Source organism: Phyllobates terribilis, unplaced genomic scaffold, assembly GCF_046119375.1.
Source record: "Phyllobates terribilis strain yellow unplaced genomic scaffold, ASM4611937v1 Scaffold_1__5_contigs__length_1240528914, whole genome shotgun sequence".
NCBI lineage: Eukaryota > Metazoa > Chordata > Amphibia > Anura > Dendrobatidae > Phyllobates > Phyllobates terribilis.
In genome coordinates this window covers 754411200-754427786 of record NW_027362761.1, presented here as the reverse complement: position 1 = coordinate 754427786, position 16587 = coordinate 754411200, and positions in this window count along the sequence as shown.

The following is a 16587-nucleotide window of genomic DNA, read 5'->3' as shown; positions in this document are numbered from 1 at the left end:
GCCGAGATTAAGCTTAGATTCTACGGGTGCAAACAGCGAGCACATGAGAATATAAGGGACTATGCACTAAACCTACAAGAGGCCTTGAGAGCCATTAAGCAGACCGACCCTGACAGCGTGGGAAACGAGGACAGGCTGTTGACCGAGCAATTTATAGAGGGACTATATTGCAATGTCCACCGAACCCAGTTGCGGGCCATAGCCTTACAGGATCCTCATCTGGACTTTGCACAGTTCAAGGACAGAGCCATCCGGGTGCTCCGAGAACCGACACCGGGTGGCGTTGTGACCCACAGGCGCCCTACTACCGCTTACCACCAGGAGGCGGCGCCCTTGTCGGCAGGGCCTGTGGGGGCTGATGCGCAGGCTTTGAACAATGACCCGGCTCCAGACCTGCACCATCAGGTCCAAGAGCTAGCTAAAAGCGTTGCTGCGCTAACCCGAACTGTGCAGTCTTTACAGGTTTCCACTCCAGGGAAGATCCAGCTGGCATCCGGACCGGAGGACATCCCGTGGCGTCGACCAAGGAGGACCCCACCGGCCAGAGGAAGACCCAGCGACCGGTACAACGAGGACGGACAACCTATCTGCCGCCGCTGCAATCAACCCGGACATATGGCAAGGTACTGTCCTTTAAACTGGCACAACCTGGGGTAGAGGGCCAACCCCCAGGAAAAAGATCACCAGGCCCATCGAACTGGCGCGACAAATATGTGGGAGGACGTCCAGTCTTGCCTGTGGTACTGGATGGCATCCCTATGAGTGCCCTACTGGACACCGGGTCACAGGTCACCACCATCCCGTACGTGCTCTTCAAGCAGTACTGGAATGACTCGGATATAACCCGCTATCCAGACGACGACTTGAGTATCATCGCCAGTAATGGTCAGCCCGTGCCACAGATCGGATTTAAAGAAATGACCATTAAAATCGGTAGAGTCGAACTGGCAGCACAGGGACTGATCATTGTAGACATTGACAAGCGCGAGAGTCACCCAAAGATAACTCTAGGAACTAATGTGATTGAAAATTGTCTTGCAGAGGTGATTTTCATTTTACAGCAGGTTGCCAAGAACGCCAGCTCCGGCCAGCAGCGAGTGCTCCAGAAAGAGATCCGGGCACTGATGCGACGGCAACAGGTGGAACTCTCCGGTGGTGAGATTGGTAGCGTAAGAATGTGTGACCCTTTCCCTATTGCCATGCCCCCGAAAAGTGAAATGATGATTTGGTGCCGGGCAGCTATTGGTCTGAGAGGTAGAGATTACCAGGCCATGGTAGAACCAGTCTACTCAGACAGTAGGCCCACCATTTTGACAGCACGGGGGGTAGTTGATGTACGCCACGGGAGGGTGCCCGTTCGTATAATAAATATCGGGAAAAGGGAAGTATACCTGCCCCGGTATGCTACGCTAGCCAAATTATATACTATCAATCAAAATTCTATACAGTCTGTGGAACCCTTGCCTCCATCTCACCCGGAGGAAGGTAACGGCTCTACGAAAATAATGGAGGATTGGTGTCAGCAACTACATTTGGGTACTGACTCCACTCCCTTCCACCAGAAACAGGGAGTCTACCGGGTGGTTCGAGAGTACGAGAGAGTGTTTAGTAAACACCCGTTAGACTTCGGGCGAGTCAAGGGGGTAGAACACCACATCCCCACGGGAGACCATCCTCCCATAAAAGAGAGGTATCGACCCGTACCCCCTGCACACTACCAACACGCCAAGGGGATGCTTAGAGACATGAAGGAGGCTGGGGTAATCAGGGATAGCTGTAGCCCCTGGGCAGCTCCACTAGTCTTGGTCAAAAAGAAAGACAACACCATGAGAATGTGTGTAGATTACCGGAAAATTAACCGTATCACACACAAAGATGCATACCCCTTACCAAGAATAGAGGAGTCTTTGGCTGCTTTAAAATCTGCTAACTTCTTCTCCACCTTGGATCTCACTAGCGGGTACTGGCAGGTTCCTGTAGCAGAGGCGGACCGGGAGAAGACCACATTCACCACCCCGATGGGACTTAGCGAGTTTACCTGCATGCCGTTCGGACTCTGCAACGCACCAGGAACCTTCCAGCGATTGATGGAATGCTGTCTGGGACACCGAAACTTTGAGACGGTCCTGTTATACCTGGACGATGTCATCGTCTATTCCAAGACCTACGAGGACCACCTGAAACACCTGGCAGAAGTGTTCGAAGCTCTGGCAAGTTACGGCCTAAAGGTGAAACCCTCCAAGTGTCACCTCCTGAAGCCAAAGGTGCAGTACCTGGGACACGTGGTGAGTGCTGACGGAGTGGCTCCCGACCCTGATAAGATCATCGCAATTAAGGAATGGCCAAGCCCCTCCAGCGTAAAGGAAGTGAGGCAGTTCCTCGGGTTGGTAGGCTACTACCGAAGGTTCATTCCCGGTTTCACCAAAAAGGCAGCTCCTATGCAGGACCTCCTGATAGGCCAGTCCAGGAAGGCCAAGAACCAGAAGCCACCCTTCAGATGGGAGAAGCTGGAAGAAGAGTCCTTCCGCCAGCTGAAGATGGCCCTCACGGGGGATGAAATCCTGGCGTACCCTGATTATAGCCAGCCCTTTATCCTCTACACCGACGCCAGTAACATCGGGCTAGGAGCCGTACTGTCCCAGATCCAGCAGGGGAAGGAACGGGTAATTGCTTACGCCAGCCGAAAACTGCGACCCACCGAAAGAAACCCTGAGAATTACAGCTCATTTAAGCTAGAGTTCCTAGCAGTGGTGTGGGCAGTCACCGAACGCTTTAAGCACTACCTCGCTGCTTCCCGGTTCACCGTGTACACGGATAACAACCCGTTGACACACCTGGACACTGCAAGACTCGGTGCCCTAGAGCAGAGATGGATGGCCCGCTTGTCCAACTATGAGTTTACAATCAAATACCGGGCAGGACGCTCCAATACCAACGCGGACGCCCTGTCCAGGATGCCGAACCTACCGGACGTAGGGGAAGATTCAGAGGAACTGGAAGAAGTTGAACTCCCCGCGTTCCACCGTCATGGGACTATCCAGTATTCCCACCGTGTACGGAGTAAGCAATCCGCTACGTTCAACCCATTACCTCATTACAACTGGGCGGAGACGCAAGACAGTGACCCTGCCGTCCGACTGGTAAAGGAGATGCTGACTCGGCCAGATGCACGCCTTGACCCAGACGCTCCGGAGGAAGCCAAGCAACTGTGGGCTGAGAAGAGTCGACTGTTCCTTTACAAGGGGAAGTTGTGCCGCAGAATGGTTAACTCCCAGACGCATGAACTAATCTGGCAAGTAGTGGTGCCAAGAAGAGACGCAGCTATGGTGATGGAGGCATACCACGACGGAGCTGGGCACTTCGGATGGAAGAAGCTGGAGTTCCTGCTGCGCGGGCGGTTCCATTGGGTAGGCATGAGAGGAACCATCGAGAGGTGGTGCAGAGACTGTGGCCCATGCAACCTAAGAAGGAGGGACCGTGCCAGCCAGAAGACTCCCCTGCAGTCCATCATTACCAGACAGCCGTTGGAACTGGTAGCCTTGGATCATGTAAAACTGACCCCAAGCAGAAGTGGCTACGTCTACGCGTTAACCATCGTGGATCACTACTCCCGGTTCTTGGTTGTCGTCCCCGTCAAGGACTTAACGGCTCAAACAGCAGCTAGAGCCTTCCAGCAGCACTTCTGCCGTCCGCACGGATACCCGGAGCAGGTGCTGACGGACCAGGGGCCTGCCTTTGAAGCGGAAGTCTTCCAGGAGTTCTGCACCCTGTATGGCTGCCGGAAGATAAGAACCACACCCTATCACCCGCAAACTAATGGACTTTGTGAGAAAATGAACCAGGTGGTGATAGATCTTCTGAAAACATTGCCCCTGGAAGAACGTAGTCTGTGGCCTGAAAAGCTGCCCGACCTGGTGGACCTATACAACCACATCCCTGTAGGTTCCACCAACTGTACCCCGGCTTACCTAATGAGGGCAAGACCTGGTAAGCTTCCTGTTGATCTGGAGATGGGAGTCCTGACACCCGAGGACACTTCACCAGAAGCAGACTGGGACACAGAGAGGCAGCAGCAGTACCGGAAAGTACAAGAGAGCGTGGAGCGAAGTCTCTATCAAGCTAGGGAAAGACAAGAGAAAACTTACAACCAGTATGCTCCCGCTGTTCCCCTGGTGCCCGGAGAGCAGGTCTTGAAGAGGAAAAGACGGCTCCACAAGTTGGACGACCAGTGGGAGAAGGACCCGTACACCGTACTGCCCTCAAGCCACGACAACCCAAAGATCTGTACAATCAGTAAAGACGGAGGGGAAACCACAGCCATTGTATCCCGGGATCACCTGAAGAAGTGTCCCGAACAGCTACGGAACCCTGAAGAGGAACAAGAAGACCCTCGACCCGTAGAGGAAAGGGAAGATATGATTAGTACTGTGCTCGGAGACTTCCCTCGGTCTTGGACTCAAGTCAATGGTGCTGTTGTGGTACCCGTCCTCACGTTCCTCCAACCAGCATCCCAAGTGCCTACGGAGACACAGGTAGAGCTGGAAGAACAGCCGGTCCAGGAGGCAGAAGACCCCACGCAAGCAGACCAGGAGAATCAACCCTCTGCTTATAGTGAGTCTGCCATACCCCTAGTGAGCCAAAGAGTCCGTAGACGGCTGCCCAGTTTACCCTTGACAGCTCCTATACCCTGTAGCTCAGGACCAGTCAGCCAGCTCCGTAGGTCCACTAGGGTCACTAGAGGCCAGTTGCCCATACGGTGGAGGATCTAAATGTTCAAGCTGTTTTATTAATGTTTACCTGTTTATTGTTGCTTGTGTATAATTTTGTGTTTCTAGTTATTTGTAGGAGTCTTTGGTGGATTTACCGGGAATTCTTTGTGCATATAGTTGGAGCGTAACGCAGGACGGACTAAAAGACTGATAAGGACTCGGGGCAGGACAGACCCCTACCTGGTTACGTCTCCCTGTTTTGGTGAAATGGACACCTTTGTTTTCTTCAAAGACTGCACCCGGTTGCGGACATGCCGTAACCATCCTAATGTGTTTTTTTCTTTATTGTACTGTTTGTGTTTTTACTTGTTATGTTTACAAAAGTATGTTTAGTCCCGGAGTACTAAATTTCACTAGGGGGGAATGTGGCACCCCAGGGGTCTGGTTTCCACAGTAATAGCAATATTATGTCTGAGAGCAGGTGGGAGGTCTCTTGGTCAGGAATCCTATGCATGCCACACCTCCTGCCCAGTCCTGGGAGGGGAAGAACTTCCCCTATATAAAACTGGGGCTGAGGCAGGGTTAGTGAGTTAAGAAGGAGAGTTAAGAAGAGGAGAAGCAGCTATAGGAAAGAGAGATCAGGAGCTCTGGGGAAGTCGTGCTAAAAGGAATCAGGGGCTGGCAGCTGTAGAGCTCGCCCTGATTGAAGAGTTACCACCGGACCCGGAGTCCGAGGCTGTGGGGACTAATCCTTACCCAGCAGCAGAAACCGACCGGCAGGGGATTTCAGGTCCTCTGGCCAAGAAACCCGAAGGCACGGTCACACCCCTCCCGTTGGGGGTTATACCATCCACGCTGCACAATCCTTCCACCGGCCTCAGCGGTCTGCCCTGCAGCGGCAGCTCAATAGCTGCATTCAACGGGTGGCGTAGTCGTCCAACATCTACTGCTAATACTCAGCCACACAGTTTGACTCCCTGGGCACGGACCGGGTCACCGCCACGAGATTACTACCCCCAACAGGCCCGGCTCCGGGTAGTCCCCGCGTGTGCAACGCTACACCAAGTAGGCCCAGGGGCGCGTCACTAGCGCTTTGTCATGCGAGGTTGTTAATTGCCAGCAGTATTTTTCCTATCCTCTTGGACTGAAACCACCGAATTAAAATCTCCACCTACTATTTTATTAGGATTGGAGTCGAGCAAAAGTCTTGTTTCCAATTGTTTAAAGAAAGATTTGTTTCCTATATTAGGGGCATATACATTATAGATAGAGAAGGTTCCACAAGATGTGGTTAATGTTAATTGTACCAATCTTCCCTCTCCATCTTGTTGTTGACTTATGATCTGGTGTGTAAATTATTTATTGATAAGGATTAAGACCCCAGCTTTTCGATCCACAGACGATGAGCCATAAACGCCACCCACACATATTTTTTTCATCCGGGGGAAGTCTGCATCCGAGAGATGTGTCTCCTGTAGGAGGGCTATGTCGGATTTTAAACGTTTTAAATGTCTAAGGACTTTCATGCATTTTTGGGGAGATCTCAAACCTTTAACATTCCATGACACGATAAACATACTCAGGGACTGTAAGAATAAACATGACTGGTAAAATACTTACAAGACAATGATGACATGTAACTAGATTATATAATAAGGAGCAATGCTTGAACATATATAACAAACTTAAGTAACAATTAACCAATTTTTTAGAAAGCAACTGTCCTAGCAAGAGCGTAGACACTTTGTATCTGTTCGCTAGGGAAACCTTTCCCCTGGGCTCACTTCTGCTCGACCATGTGTGTAAAACTACAAATTACAAGTTAACCCCCTTTTTCTATGTTGTTTTTCATCAAAATTTTTCTTCCATTTTGATCCCTTATTGAATCCATTCTCCCCTCCCACCTCAACCATGGAATATAATAACGTTAGTCAAAATAGTAAAAGTCCAAGTGGGGAGAAGGACGGAAGCAACTGCCTCCATACTACCTTTCCTCCGGCACCTCCAGGTGTACAAAAGGAGAAGCTCATTGAATCAACGATTGTTGCAACTCTGGCCTCCTTTGTCTCCTCGCCTTGTAGATCTCTTAGTGGACCGCGAGCAAGAAGGAGTTTCATCCTGGTGGATTCGTTCCGGGCTGGCCCTCGGGCACAGAAGACTGTTGAGAAATGTTTCCGCTTTAACAGGGGAAATAAATTCCCGGAAAGAGACATCTGTGTCCTTCAAGCGTAGAATAGCTGGGTAGCTGAGTTGAAAGCAAATTTTTTCCTTGTGAAGTCTGGTGCATATGGAGCTGAAGGTCTTCCTTTTCCTTGTTACTTCGATGGAGTAGTCTTCAAAAAGCAAGATTTTATGGCCTTGAATGATCAATGGGTGGTTTAATTGTATGCTTGAATAATGTCTGCTTTATCATTGAAGTCCAGAAATTTCATGATGACCTGTCTTAGCCTGGTTGTACCCTAGGTCCCAGAGGTAGCGGGTGGAGGACCAATTCTGTGAACCCTTTCCACCTTTTTACCTTCGGGTAGTTTTAGGGCTCTTGGGACTTCATTTTCACATAGAGGTTTCAAGGTGTTTTGAATATACAATTCTGGTAGACCCACCAAACGTAGATTGCTTCTACGAGAGCGATTTTCCAGGTCATCTATACGGTCTCTCAAAATTATGTTTTCACGGACGATAGCAGATATTTTGGTATAGTCCTCTTTTGAATCATCCTCGATGTTCGATATTCGTGATTCTGGTCCTCTTTTGAATCATCCTCGATGTTCGATATTCGTGATTCTAATTCGGTTAGTTGTTCGGCTTGTTCATCCTATCTGGCTTGTAGATCCAGCAGGGCAGTGTTTAGTGTGGATTGTATTATGTTTTTGATTTCGGGTAATAGCTTAGCTGTGACCTCAGCCGCTAGTTCTGAAGGGTCCATTTGTGTCTCCCCTTTCCTTGAAGTAGAATTGAGGGGTTGACGCAATTCCTCTCCACCTTCAGATTGGGCGGGATGTTCCTCTTGGTCAAAAGTAGGAGCCATTTTAGGAAGATTGGAGATGTCATAGTGGCTGGAAAAGGTAGATTGTTTTTGCCCGCTACGGAGGAGTTAGCGGTCCATATAGGCCAATGATATTGCTTAGAGATAGCCTTCAGCTAGGTGAAAGTTTTGGAGATCACTGAGCTGCAAGAATCAAGAATCAGGAGACTGGAATAGATGTACGGGGGGGGGGGGGGGTGAGCATGAATGGTTGATCAGAGTTCACATGGTTGGCGCCTGAACCGGAAGACTCACAGATTCATAGTTCGTAGATTGTAGCTACTGCATGGTAAGAAGTGGAGAAATCACCAGAGCAAATTATCTACTGACCAGTAATAGATTGTGTATGCGGGGCCAGGGCTGGTTATTAAATGGCCATAGAGAATTTGATGATATCACAAGGATAGTGAATGAACAATAACTGTAATAAATTTGGGATGTAATGTCCTTGTGGTCCACAAGAGGGCGCTTGAAGTAAATGATGAAAAGTAGCTGTATTACTACAAATGTCCACTGGATGGAGTTTAAGTGTAAAATTAGGAATTGCTTTTCAATTATAGATAATTCACTGTTTTCTTATATGTTGCTCCTTTTATTCCTTGTTAATAATAATAAAAAAGTTCACGCTGGGGACTTCAAATGTCAAAAGAGATTTTTGTCACTTGCTATGTTTCAGCAGAATGACAGGTGACTTTCTATGGGATTAGAGATCTGTGGCTCTCAATGGGTGTTAGATAGACAGAGGAAGAGAGATGTGTTTATCCTTTTTGATTAGATTTAGTCCAGATGCAGTCTATTTGAAGCTCCTGCCTCAGTGTCTCTATATGAGAGGCGCAGGGTTAGCAAGATGGCGGCTGTTCTTGTGGCGGGAAAACTTCTGGTGGCAGGGACAGGGTGGCTGAGGCGGCTCCAGCAGGACTCCCCACGCCACGGTCACTTAGAGAGCTGGCACCTTAAGCTTAGGTTTTGGCATTTAGATTGCATTCTGAATATGCCCAAAGATACAGATTTTTTTGAATCTATGTCATTATTATATGTATGACCAATGTCACTTGTAAATTAGTATATTATATATGTGTATACAGTATAATATAAGTGTAGTTCATGCAAACAATTTTCCTTCCCAACTTTTGTATGTGTCTCTCCATTATAAAGGTTGTTGCCCTGTGTTTTTAATTGTTTTTTAAAAACTGTTCAAATAAAATGTATACCTTTTAATATTCAGCTAGTATCTCTTCCTTATCCAGACGGTAAACATATATAAATCTGGATTTTAGTTGTATATTCCTTTTGAAGTGTCCAGCAATGGATTAGCATAGGACATTTGTGTGACTAAAGTCAAAAGTTTACATACATTTCATTAGTATTTTGTCCCATTCCTCCTGACAAAACTGGTGTAACTGATCCAGGTTTGTAGGTCGCCTTGATTGCACCTGCCTTCTTTTCTCATGATGCCATCTATTTTGTGAAGTGCACCAGTCCCTCCTGCAGCAAAACAACCCCACAACATGATGCTGCCACCCCGGTGTCTCACAGTTGGGATGGTGTTCTTAGGTTTCCAAGCTTCTCCCTTTTTCCTCCAGTTGTAACGATGGTCATTATGCCCAAAAAGTTAAATTTTAGTTTCATCAGACCACAGGATATGTCTCCAAAAATTAAGGTCTTTGTTCCTGTGTGCATTCACAAACATTAATCTGGCTTTTTATGTTTCTTTTGAAGTAATGGCTTCTTCCTGGCAAAGTGGCCTTTCAGCTCATGTTGATACAGTACTCGTTTCACTGTGGTTATTACAATCTTACCAGCTTCTGCCATTATCTTCACAAGGCCTTTTGCGTTTGTCCTTGGGTTAATATGCACATGTCGGACCAAAGCACGTTCATCTCTGGGACACAGAACCTGTCTCCTTCCTGAGCAGTATGATGGCTGGACATTCCCATCTTGTTTCTACTTGCATATAATTGTACAGATGAACGAGGTACCTTCAGGTATCTCGAAATTGTACCCAAGGATGAGCCAGACTTGTGCAAGTCCACAATTCTCTTCCTGATATCTTGGCTGATTTCTTTAGACTTTCCCATAATGCTACACAAAGAAGCAGGATGTTTCAGGTGTGCATTAAAATACATCCACAGGTGTATCTCTAATTAGCTGAGATGTTTCCAAAAAACCTATCAGAAGCTTCCAAACACATGACATCATCATATGGGCAGTCCAGAATTGTTTAAAGGCATAGTAATCTTAGTGTATGTAAACTTTTGACTTTGCAGTAAGTAATAAAGATGCCTTAAAACATTCTCTCTTTCTCATTATTCTGGCATTTGGCAAATATTAAAAATTATGATAATCCTAATTGACCTAAAACGGGAAAGGTTTATTCTGATTTCATAATACACCTAGAAAAATTGATTTCATGTCAGATATTGATAAAAACATATATATGTGTCTTTTTATATAGCATATGTAAACTTTTGGTTTGAACTGTATACAATATATGTAACCTTTGTTATTTTCAGGGCTGCAGTGATCATCGTGACAAGAGGAGTCGTAGCTGGGGAATCTCGGCGTGAAGATCTGACCAAATGGAGAAGAAACAGCAGAAAACTACTCTACTCAGACGAGACTTCGCCGGTAAGTACTTGGATGTAAGACTGTGTGCCCACGATGCGTTTTTTAAGCGTTTCCGCAGCGGCAAAAACGCTGCAGAAACACTTTAAAAGCGCATGGTAGAAGGCCTGCCATGTTCCCCAATGATAATCCTCATGTGCTGTGCACATGCTGCAGAAATTTCCGCTGTGGGTTATCATTGCGGAAAAAAACGCAGCACTACCAATTATTTAGCGGAAGCGCTGCGTTTTCGACGCCATTGACTTTCATTGGAACGCTTGGATTTCGTATCACTGCATCTGTACATGCGGAATCCAAGCGTTTCAATGTGCGGATGATACCCAGGTGTGGAGGACAGGAGACTCTTCTCTGGACTCGGGTACCATAGAACGTGTAAAAAAAACAATAAAATATAAAATAAATGTTATATTTACCTTCTGATGGCCCCCGGTCTCCTTGTCTTCGCTTGCCGGCAGCTCGTGGTGGACTGAAGGACCTGCGCTGACGTCATTTAGTCATGTGACGGCAGGTCCTTCAGTGTAGTGTACCGCGAGCTGCTGGCAAGCCAGGACAGAGTGAAGCAAGACTGCGGGGGCCATCAGAAGGTAAGTATAGATTTATTTTTTTATTTTTTTTACATTCTTTGGGGTCACACTATATAAATCCATGCCGTTTGCATGGATTTATATAGTGTGACCAAGTTGTCAAGCACTTTCCAAGTGATGCTAAAATCGCTTGGAAAGTGGTTGACAACCCGCATGCGGAAATGCAAGTGAAGAACTCTTCACATCCGCTTGTCCCTGGCTGGATAAACTCATGTACAATCCACATGTACAGTCCGCATGTACAATCCGCATGCGTTTTTCTGCCAGAGAGATGCGGAAATGCTCAAAAAAAATCCAGAACATTTGTGCATCGTGGGCACATAGCCTAAATGTTATTCTGGAGTGATAATAATATTTGTAAAATCCCTTAGGCCACATTCTCACATTTGTGTGAAATGTCTGGGTGTTGCCAGATTATTTTTATCGGATGGCACACAGACTCGTAGAGTTTTCTAGATAGATTCACACATAAGTTGTGGTAAAGCGACTTGCTTGGCTCTCCAGAGGCAGACACAGGACACAGGGTTTGGGTTAACTTCCTGCTGGTTTATTCTGTGGCATAAACTCCAGCAGTGTCCCATAAAAATAAACAGACCCTCTTGGGGTTATCGGGAAAAACAAAAAGATAAGGTATGACAGAGTCCAATAGTAAGCAAGGCTCTGCCCGCTGCAGGTAACATAGCTAAGTCTAACACCGGCCCTTATTACGTACCATCTTCTATAGTTATATATGGTGCTGTCACTTATATACAGTACAGACCAAAAGTTTGGACACACTTTCTCATTTAAAGATTTTTCTGTATTTTCATGACTTTGAAAATTGTACATTCACACTGAAGGCATCAAAACTATGAATTAACACATGTGGAATTATATACTTAACAAAAAAGTGTGAAACAACTGAAAATATGTCTTATATTCTAGGTTCGTCAAAGAAGTCACCTTTTGCTTTGATGACTGCTTTGCACACTCTTGGCATTCTCTTGATGAGCTTCAAGAGGTAGTCACTGGAAATGGTCTTCCAACAATCTTGAAGGAGTTCCTAGAGATGCTTAGCACTTGTTGGCCCTTTTGCCTTCACTCTGGTGTACAGCTCACCCCAAACCATCTCGATTGGGTTCAGGTCTGGTGACTGTGGAGGCCAGGTCATCTGGCGAAGCACCCCATCACTCTCCTTCTTGGTCAAATAGCCCTTACACAGCCTGGAGGTGTGTTTGGGGTCATTGTCCTGTTGAAAAATAAATGATGGTCCAACTAAACGCAAACCGGATGGAATAGCATGCCGCTGCAAGATGCTGTGGTAGCCATGCTGGTTCAGTATGCCTTCAGTTTTGAATAAATCCCCAACAGTGTCACCAGCAAAGCCCCCCCACACCATCACACCTCCTCCTCCATGCTTCACGGTGGGAACCAGGCATGTAGAGTAGATCCGTTTACCTTTTCTGCGTCGCACAAAGAAACGGTGGTTGGAACCAAAGATCTCAAATTTGGACTCATCTGAGCAAAGCACAGATTTCCACTGGTCTAATTTCCATTCCTTGTGTTCTTTAGCCCAAACAAGTCTCTTCTGCTTGTTTCCTGTCCTTAGCAGTGGTTTCCAATCAGCTATTTTACCATGAATTCCTCCTGCACAAAGTCTCCTCTTAACAGTTGTTGAAGAGATGTGTCTGCTGCTAGAACTCTGTGTGGCATTGACCTGGTCTCTAATCTGAGCTGCTGTTAACCTGCGATTTCTGAGGCTGATGACTTGGATAAACTTATCCACAGAAGCAGAGGTGACTCTTGGTCTTTCTTTCCTCATGTGAACCAGTTTCTTCGTAGCGTTTGATAGTTTTTGCAACTGCACTTCGGGACACTTTCAAAGTTTTCCCAATTTTTCGCACTGATTGACCTTCATTTTTTAAAGTAATGATGTCCACTCATTTTTCTTTACTTAGCTGCTTTTTTCTTGCCATAATACAAATTCTAACAGTCTATTCAGTAGGACTATCAGCTGTGTATCCACCAGACTTCAGCACAACACAACTGATGGTCCCAACCCCATTTATAAAGCAAGAAATCCCACTTATTAAACCTGACAGGGCACACCTGTGAAGTGAAAACCATTTCCGGTGACTACCTCTTGAAGCTCATCAAGAGAATGCCAAGAGTGTGCAAAGCAGTCATCAAAGCAAAAGGTGGCTACTTTGAAGAACCTAGAATATAAGACATATTTTCAGTTGTTTCACACTTTTTTGCTAAGTATATAATTCCACATGTGTTAATTTATAGTTTTGATGCCTTCAGTGTGAATGTACAATTTTCAAAGTCATGAAAATGCAGAAAAATCTCTAAATGAGAAGGTGTGTCCAAACTTTTGGTCTGTACTGTATAGCTTCCTCTGCTGTTATGTACAGTGCTTCCCCTTACATAGTTGTACTACTAGTATAGCCATCTTATTGAAGAGAAGGATACAGAAATCTTTAATTAATTGACACTGGCAAAAGAGTAATGTGCAAGAAAACAAAGTGCATAGTGCATAAGATCAAAGTTTGAAATGGATGTGCAAATATGTAAAAAATACAATTAAAAATATAAATATGAAAGTGGACAATTATAAGACATAAGATTAATCTGAAAAATGTTCCTAATGAAAAGAAAGTGAAGATGAGGGTGAAAAAAATATCACGAAGTGAAAAAATGATAAAATGAGTGAATATGGCCTCATGGTGATTCCTATACAGGAAAAAACAGTACTTGTTAGATCCATGGTCTGTGTCAGTGTGCCATCTGTGTGACATCTGCATGTCCGTGTGCTATCTGTATCCGTGTGTCCGTGTGCTGTCAGTGTGACACTTATGGAATAAGATGTAGAATAGAAATGAAAGAGTATTTGATATTAAAGATGTTCAAAGTTACAGATAGCAATGAGAAACTAGATAGATATATAGAAGATAGATATATACAACCCCTGGCAAAAATTATGGAATCACCAGGCTCGGAGGATGTTCATTCCGTTGTTTAATCTTGTTGAAAAAAAGCAGATCACAGACATGGCACAAAACTAAAGTCATTTCAAATGGCAACTTTAGGCCTTTAAGAAACACTAAAAGAAATCAAGATAAAAAATGTGATACTCAGTAAGAGTAATTTTTTTCAGACCAAGCAGAGGGAAAAAATTACTTCTTAAAGTAATGATGGCCACTCGTTTTCTTTACTTAGCATCTTTTTTCTTTCCATAATACAAATTCTAACAGTCTATTCAGTAGGACTATCAGCTGTGTATCCACCAGACTTCTGCACAACACAACTGATGGTCCCAACCCCATTTATAAGGCAAGAAATCCCACTTATTAAACCTGACGGGGCACACCTGTGAAGTGAAAACCATTTCCAGTGACTACATCTTGAAGCTCATCAAGAGAATGCCAAGAGTGTGCAAAGCAGTCATCAAAGCAAAAGGCGGCTACTTTGAAGAACCTAGAATATAAGACCTATTTTCAGTTGTTTCACACTTTTTTGTTAAGTATATAATTCCACATGTGTTAATTCATAGTTTTGATGCCTTCAGTGTGAATGTACAATTTTCATAGTCATGAAAATACAGAAAAATCTTTAAATGAGAAGGTGTGTCCAAACGTTTGGTCTGTACTGTATATACAGTTTTTTCTTCAACTCTACCCTCAAGCGTTTGATGGAGTTGAGGTCTGTTGAGGTCTAAGGACTGTGGAGGCCAATCCAGCACCTCTACTTCATTGTCATTGAACCATTTCTTCGCCAATCACGACGTATACATTGTGGTCACAAGAAAGTTTATTTATAAATGTGGTGTATCTTTTTGGAACTTTGAAAAAAGAAATACAGATATTTTGAGGGAAATCAGCTAATTATGGAGTGCTGTTCCATCTCTTTCTATATGTTCTGAAGTCTACTGAGCAAGTCATCAAATCTATTGGAATATGCACCTTGGCTCTACCTATACTTTATAACAGGAGTGGGAAATTAGTTTTCCTAAGAGTCCAAATGAGGGACCGTGACTGTTGTGGAGGGCTGAACCAACAGGCTGATCTTAATTCTGATTATTGTTTTATATTAATATGTATGACTTAATATTGAGCTACTGCTCGTACATGTTATGATACCGCTTATTGTAACAAGTACTTTTACCAGTAGCAGCTAATCAAAACAATATATTTTCTTGCTTTTATAAAGTTTATAAACTATACTGCTTCTGTTATTCAGCCCTTATACCTTGATCAACAGTTCCCCTCACACTGTAGATGCACACTACCCAGTAAAATGCCCTAACAGCTCCCTATACACAGTAAAATGGTCCACACAGACCCCTTCACCGAGTATGGTGGACCACACAAACCTCCAAACACAGCATGATGGACCCCACAGACTCCCCACACACAGTGTAGTGGATTCTACGGATCTCCACACACAGTATAATTGACCCCACAGACCCCACACACATTATGGTGGACCCCACAGCACTTCACACAGTATAATGGACCTTAACCCCTTCATCCCCAAGCCAGTTTTCACCTTCATGACCAGGTCAAATTTTACAATTTTAACCAGTATCACTTTATGTGGTAATAACTCTGGAACGCTTCAACGGATCTCACTGATTCTGAGAATGTTTTTTTCTTGACATATTGTACTTCATGGTAGTGGTAAAATCTGTTCAATATGACTTGCGTTCATTTATGAAAAAAATGAAAATTTGGCGAAAATTTGGCAATTTTCAAACTTTTTATTTTTATGCCCTTAAACCAGAGAGTTACCTCACACAAAATAGTTGATAAATAACATTTCCCACATGTTTACTTTACTTCAGCACAATGTTTGAAACATATTTTTTTTGTTAGGTAGTTAGAAGGTTTAAAAGTTGACTAGCAAATTCTCATTTTTCCGGCAAAACGTATAAAACTATGTTTTATGGACCACATCAAATTTGAAGTGACTATGGGGGGCCTACACGATAGAAAATACACAAAAGTAATACCATTCTAAAAACTGTACCACTTAAGGTCCTCAAAACCACATTCAAGAAGTTTATTAACCCTTCAGATGCTTCACAGGAATTAATACAATGTGGAAGGAAAATATTGGACATTTAACGTTTTTTCACAAAAATGTTAATTTAGCTCCAAATTTTTTATTTTTACAAGGGTAACAGGTGAACATGGACCCCAAAGTTTGTTGTGCAATTTCTCCTGAGTACGCTAATACCCCATATGTGGGGGAAAATGACTGTTTGGGCGCATGGCAGGGCTCGGAAGGGAAGGAATACTGTTTGACTTTTTGAACGCAAAAATAGCTGGAATTGAGAGCGGACACCATGTCGCGTTTGGAGAGCCCCTGATGTGCTTAAACAGTGGAAACACCTACAAGTAACTCAATTTTGGAAATTAGACCCCTCAAGGAATGTAACTAGATTTGTGGTGAGCGCCTTGAATCCCCAAGTGCTTCACAGAAGCTTATAACATAGAGCCATGAACATAAAAAAAATCAAATTTTTCCCACAAAAATGTTCTTTTAGCCCAAAATTTTTCATTTTCACAAAGGTAATAAGAGAAAATGCACCATAAAATTTGTTGTGCAATTTCTCCTGAGTACGCCGATACCCAATATGTGGAAGAAAACTACTGTTGGG